This window comes from Octopus bimaculoides, chromosome 22 (genome assembly GCF_046866305.1).
Source record: "Octopus bimaculoides isolate indiv1 chromosome 22, ASM4686630v1, whole genome shotgun sequence".
Lineage (NCBI taxonomy): Eukaryota > Metazoa > Mollusca > Cephalopoda > Octopoda > Octopodidae > Octopus > Octopus bimaculoides.
The window spans coordinates 14,869,462-14,876,526 of record NC_142949.1 but is presented as its reverse complement, the minus strand read 5'-3'; the positions used below and the strand labels follow the sequence as shown (position 1 = coordinate 14,876,526).

At 39.6% G+C, this 7,065-nt stretch overlaps 2 protein-coding genes across 4 annotated transcripts in view; one reads left to right on the top strand and one right to left on the bottom strand.

The window, feature by feature from the left end:
• Positions 1-2,635, bottom strand: part of LOC106880758 (octopamine receptor 2) — a 91,478-nt gene extending 88,843 nt beyond the window's left edge. Inside the window, exon 1 of the mRNA XM_014930856.3 lies at positions 1,276-2,635. The gene's annotated coding sequence lies outside the window, so the exon portion shown is untranslated. The remainder of the gene's footprint in view (positions 1-1,275) is intronic.
• Positions 1-7,065, top strand: part of LOC106872929 (phosphatidylinositide 4-phosphatase SAC2) — a 1,166,845-nt gene that overhangs the window by 241,245 nt on the left and 918,535 nt on the right. The gene's annotated exons all lie outside the window — the stretch shown is intronic.

The following is a 7,065-nucleotide window of genomic DNA, read 5'->3' as shown; positions in this document are numbered from 1 at the left end:
GTAGTTAGAAATTTGGGCTAAAAACAGGGAGCCAAAAGTTATTGACAGTATAATAGAAAAATTTGGAGTGAAAATGAAGGCCTACTTTTAATGTAAGGAAATTAGTTAGAAGAACTTGGAGTGAATAGAGACCCTTACACTCTTTAGCAGTAAAGTAAAAGAATTTGGATTGAAAATGGAAACTCCTACTTCTTTTGTCAGGGAACTGATTTGAAAAAATCAGGGTTAAAAGACAGACATATAGAGTCATTAGATGTGAAGTAGAAGAACCATGGTTGGTGTGAAAACAGAGCGCCCTGGATTTCTTATTGATGAAGGCTTTAGAAGAAATTTAGTGTAAAGAAGGACCCTTAAACTCATTGGCAACAAAGTAGAGGAATTTGGAGAATTTGGAGTGACAATAAGGACTCCTAGGTATTTTGTCTAGAAACTAGTTAGAAGAACTTGGAGTTAAAAGCAGAACCCCTAAGGTGAAGTAAGAACTGAGAGTGAGAACAGGGATCCTTGATTGGTAGCAAACTAGTTAGAAAAACTTGGGGGTTAAAAGAAACCTTTGTGGTCATTAGCAGTGAAATAATTATGACTTGGTATGAAATCAAGAACTGTGGATGCATAATCAGTGAGGTTTTAAGAACTTGGAGTCCAAATATTAACTCTTCTACATGTTAGCAGCAAAGGAGTCAGAAGTTGGTGTGAAAACAGTGACCACTGTGTTATTGTTAGTAAAGTATTTAGAAGGATTTACAGTGAAAAGAGGGCCTTCTTGATTTAATTTGTTCAGAATGAGTATTTACAAGGGCCCCTCTTCAATGAAGTAGTATCCCAATGATAAAGAACCATAAATTTATAGTGAAAAGGGTATAGAAAGTTGTCTCATTGACTATAAATGCCTGTTGTTTATTTTTTTTTACCCCTGAAAGATGAAATACAAAGTTGGTTCTAGTACGATTTGAACTTGGATCATGAAGTGACAAAAGTTTAAAGGCAAAAAAAAAAAAAAATTAAACAAAAAAATAAAACTATTTCAGTGACGAACGGTCTTGTCAGAAAATTAAGAAACTTGTGCGATGCTGATAAGTGGAGAAGCGTGGCAAATAGGATGATGACAAACGTTAATAATAACCATTTTGATAGTAATAATAGTAATAATAATAGTGATAGTGGTAATGACCTTGAAGTTAGCTGGAAACATTACAGAAGAGATTTACTCACACCAGGAACAAGAAAACAAAAAAAATAACAAAGAAAAGAAAAGTAAATGTGAAAAATACTTACTTTTAGAATTAGTTGTCACACTGTGTATATATTTATATATGTGTATATAGATATACATATACATATATATACATATATATGTGCGTGTATTGTTATATGTGCACGAACATGTATATATATATATGTGAACACACATATATATACATGTATGTATGTATATGTATGTATGTGTATAAGTGTGTTTATGTATGTGTTTATATTTCAAACAGGTGAGAAGTCTTGTTGATTTTTTTTCTTTCCAAAAATGAAACAAACAACCCAATAAAAAGTAAAATAAAGGTGAATGAAGAAAATTGTTGATTTGTGGAAGGTCTTATATATATATATATATCCAGTTTTTGACGAGCAGAGGAACTGGTTCTGGTTGTAGTACTCTTCGTCTTGTGGTTACCGTTGTGATGTTTATCTTGGTAGCAGCAGAAGACCTGCAGTAGTAGTAGTAGTAGTAGTAGTAGTAGTAGTAGTAGTAGTAGTAGTATTAGTAGTAGTAGTTGTAGTAGTAGTTGTAGTAGCAGCAGCAATTGCAGCAGCAGCAGCAGTAGTAAAACTAGTAGTTGTAGTAGTATTTGTAGTTGTAGTAGTAGTAGTAGTACTACTACTACTAGTAGTAGTGGTGGTGGTAGTAGTAGTGGCAGAAATTGATTAAATTTTTGTTGGACTTCAATTTTTTTTATTCTTCTTCTTTGTGCTATTAAAAGTTGAATGTCGAAGCATCTTCGATCAGTAATTCTGTTACCCTCCCTCCCCCCTCTCTCCCTATATATATGTGTGTGTGTGTGTGTGTGTGTGTGTGTGTGTGTGTGTGTATGTATATATATATATATATCGCACTTTGTCAGTTACACTGATGAGGGTTCCAGCTGATCCAGTCAACAGAACAGCCTGCTTGTGAAATTTACGGACAAGTGGCTAAGTACTCCACAGACATGTGTTCCCTTAACATAGTTCTCAGGGAGATTCAGTGACACAGAGTGTGACAAGGCTGTCCCTTTGAAATACAGGTACAACTCATTTTTGACAGGTGAGTGGACTGGAGCGATATGAAATGAAGTGTCTTGCTCAAGGACATGACATGCTGCCTGCAATTGAACTCACAACCTTACAACCATGAGCTGAATATCCTAACCTTAAGGCTATGGGCATTCACTATATCTATCTATCTGTCCGTCTGTCTGTCTGTCTGCCTGTCTGTCTGTCTGTCTATCTGTCTATCTGTCTGTTTGTCTGTCTGTCTGTCTATCTGTCTATCTCTCTATCTGTCTGTCTATCTGTCTGTTTGTCTGTCTGTCTCTATTTATCTATCTATTTGTCTCTCTCCCTCTCTATCTCTCTCTTTCTTTCTTTCTCTCTCTCTCTCTCTCTCTCTCTCTCTCTCTCTCTCTCTCTATATATATATATATATATATATATATAATATGATGTAATATTAAGAAGAGACAATATAATTGACACAAATTTATAAAGTTTTTTCTTTATCGCTGTTGTTCTTTAGAAATTTCTGTTTGTGACTGTCACCCCATCCCAGACAACATGGTTCTACAGAATCCTTTTCTTATTCTTCGTTTACACTTCACTTCTCAAAGATTCTCTCTGTCTTTCTTCTCTATTTTTGTTCTTTTTAATCCCCTTTTCTACCTCACAGCAGCTAACTTTGCTGAACTTTCAGTAAATATCTCCATCCCAACTTCTCTTTTGTGTATATCTACCCCACTGTGTGTGTGTGTTTGTTCTTTGGCTACCAGGTAGAAAGACAGGTAGCCCAGTGAACACTCTTAGTCATTCTCAATTAAGTAGATTTATATCTAATGACAGGTGCTCCATTAGTGACCATCTCATCTAATTTTTCCATATCTAAAGTTACTTTCCAACGTTTTCGTTTTTTAAGACAGTGAGGTGAAATTTCAAATATATTTGGCTATTATTTCTAGCAAACTGATTGACTGCTTAGTGGCTCTTTGGAAGTTAACCAATATATACACGTACATATGCATCTGTGCATGCACATATGCACATGCACACACTTATATGTAATTGTATACCTGTACATACATAAATGTGTATGTATACCAATAATGTAATGTGTTTATAGCTTTATATATGTGTGTGTGTTTGTGCATATATAAGGTGATGGTAGGATAAAGTGTGTGTGTGTGTGATTGTTTGTGTGTTATTGCTTTCTTATTTTCTTTGCATTTGGTTTGTGGATGAAAAAACCAGCAGGGTGTGTAGTAGCATTCATTTATTTCCAGATTGAAATTTTACCAGTTGACCTGCACATGTCATTAACATGCTTGCATATAATCGTAGAGTCACTTGTTTGTGCGTGCACATATTTACTCAAGTATGTATGTGTTTGTACATGCACACGCACACGTGGATGTGTGTGTATATGTGCTGCTGATCTACGCGTGTGTCTCTTTACTTTATACTGTAGTCTGTGTGTGTGTGTGTGTGTGTGTGTGTGTGTGTGTGATACTGATCTATGTGTGTGCCTCTTTACTTTATACAGGGGTCCAAGTGTGTGTGTGTGCATGCGCGCAGCTATGTGCAGTTTCCACTGTTGCATTCATCTGCTGCTACCTGGCACTAGCAGTTTTGTCTTGTAATAAATTTCTCTTGCAAAGAAAGATTCCCTCATAAGAATCTAATGGATTCGGTTGTTGGCGGCAACAGTGGAAGCGGAGATCATTGGAGACCGGTTGATGTGGCACTTGTTGCTGCTGCTGCTGCTGCTGTTGTCATTGTTGGCATTGCTGCTGCTTTTGTTGTTGGTGCTGTTGTCATTGTTGTTGTTGTTGCTGCTGCTGCTGTTTGTTTTTGGTGCTTTGCTTGATGGTGCTGCTGTTGTTATTGTTGGCGTTGCTGCTGCCGTTGTTGTTGGTGCTGTTGTTGTTGTTGTTGTTGTTACAGTGTAATAGCAGTACATTCTGTAGTAATATTTAAGTGTTTCATTAATGGTGGTGGTCGTGGTGGTGTTGGCTGTAGTGACAGTGGTAGTGCTGTTGCTCTGTGTTGTTGATGATGGTAGCACCAGTTGTTTACGATTGGTTTTGATAGTGGTGGTTATGGTGGTGATGATGATGACGATGGTGGTGGCGGCAGTTGTGGGCAGTAATGGTAGTGATGGTGGTGGTGATGGTGGTGATGATGATGATGGTGGTGGTTATGGGCGGTAATGGTGGTAGTGGTGGTGGTGGTGGTTGTGGGCGGTAATGTTGGTGGTGGTGGTTGTGGATTGTGATGGTGGTGGTGGTGGATTTGTGTTTAGTTCCTAATGACAGTGGTGGTCATACAATGACAGTGGTTGTTGTTGTTGTCATTGCTATTTTGCTTTTGTCTTCATATTATTGAAGTCTGTGGTGGTGGGCATTGATGGCGTAAAGGAACAGTGAGGGATAATTTCAGTGCGGGGGAGGTATTGAAGTGGTAGGGCTGGTGGGAGTCATAAGCATCTCAAAATGCTGGGTGTTGTTGTTGTTTTTTAGCCCCAGGTCAGCCTTGATCAAGTCAACCTTATAATTAAAGTGATTCCAACCCTCAGCATTCCCAGGATTTACATAAAAATCTCCCTCATCTTATATGTCCTTCTTTTTTAAGCATAACATATTGAGATTTGACTGCTATTTCCAGCAGCTCCAGTGACTCTATAGAGGTACCTCACTGGCTGGTGGTGGTGCAGGTGGTAGTGATAGTGTTTGTTGTGTTGGTGGTGGTGGGGTTGTAACAGTAGTAGTAGTAGTATTGGTGGTGGTGGTAGTAGTAAAAGTAGTAGTACTATTGTGGTGATAGTGCTAGTAGTAGTAGTAACGGTGGTGGTGGTGGTAGTGGTCATTGATGTTGAGCCCCAGGTCAGACCTATAATGGAACACATTCCATCCTTGATCTTCCTCTCTCTTATTCTTTTATTCTGTCATAGTGTATCTAGGAATACATTATCCAGTGTGTTCCTTTAGAAATACTGTAGTGTATGTGTGTTTGTGTGTGTGTGTGTGTGTGATTTAAAGAAGATTTGACTGCATTTTCTAGCAGATCGGATGACCTTGTAGAGACTTCATCATGAAGTGGTAGCTGTTAGGAAATTGTTGTATAGGTAGTAGTTGCGTTGTAGTGTTAGCGTTTGAGGTTAAGGTAGTAGTGTTGATGTTGGTCTTGGGGGTGGCAAAGTTAGTGATGGTTGTAGGATCAAATCCCTCAGAGGTTCAACACTGCCCTACGGTACCAGGGTACCTTTTGCAGAGTGCCCCCCCTCTGTCCCAAGCATTCAGTTTAGATCTCCAGTTTGAGGAGTATACCTTCCACCCTTATACCTCATCATTCCTCCTCATCCCTTTCCCACTCCCCCATCCATCTCCCAACCTAATCCATCCTTCCTCACCTTCCCCACCCCTCCTCCACCTTCCCCACCCTCCTCCGCCTTCCCCACCCCTTCTCCACCTTCCCCATCCATCCCCATCACCTATCCCTTCGCCCTCCCTCACTCACCTTCTACCTTCATCTCCCCTACCCCTTCTCCATCCCCCTCATCCATTCCCCATTCACACCCCTTGTTCCCTATCCTTTCCCCACCTTCCTCCACCTTCCCACATTCCTATCCCTCCACTATCCCTTCCCCATCCCTTCTCCATCCACAAATCCCCCATCCTCATCACTCCCCATCTTTTTGCCCTACACTCCATCCTTTCCCCCTCTCCCCGATAGTCTCAGAGACCCTACTAAGGGCCGTGGGTAATACAATACTTTCTCTCCTGACTAAAATATATAAAAGTAATTACAGGTGTTTATTGAGAGGAGTATTTAATTTCCTTTATTGCGTATATAAAAAAAAGAAGCCCCTGTAAGACTTGCATGTGTGTGTGTGTGTGTGTGTGTGTGCGTGTGTGAGACCTCCTCATCGTGGAAGGTGAGGAAGAATGGTTATTTCTGCCCCCCCCTACAAACATCAGATGTGCCACACCTAGACATACAGATGCACTCAGATATTTTAAAGACAATAATGAGGAAGAGAAGGAAAATATGTATTTAGTCTGGGAGGCTTTGATCTGATTGGCTGGTTCCCTTTCTGACAGACTGATGGACAAAGCGGGAGAAAGAGAGAGAGAGAGAGAGAGAGAGAGAGAAGGGGAGAGGAAGAGAAGGGGGAGATGATGGTGGGAGAGAAAATGCTTGGAAGATCTCACTCCCTCCTTTCGTTAGCATCACCATCACCATCATCATCTCCCCCAACTCCATTGCAGTGACCACCACCATCACCATCGTCACCTCCGCCACACCAAATTGCCGTTGCTGCTGCTGCTGCCGTCAGTGTCGTAGTAGAAATCCTGTTATTGATTTGATCCTCTTCGTTCCAGTTGTTGTTGTTGTGGTTGTTGAGCATATTTCACTTTGATCTTCTACAGAATCAACTTGTTTTTTTAATGGTCTCACAATTTTTCACTACAAAATCCTGCCTGTGTTTGTTTGTGTTTGTTTGTGTTGAGAAGGAAATGGTAGGGAGAGCCTTGCAATCTCTCTGAGGAATGGTGGAGTGTGATGCTATCAAATATAAACCAGTAATACGACCCAACAGACCGTTTGTGTGTGTGTGTGTGTGTTTGTGTATATCTATCTATCTATCTATTTATCTATCTATCTATCTATCTATCTATCTATCTATCTATCTATCTATCTGTATGTATGTATGCATGTATATATATATGGGAGAATATACAAAAAATAACAACAGACGAGGACAGGTGGTGTAAATAACAAAAGGATATATTAGTATGACGCTCGGGAATACATATATATATA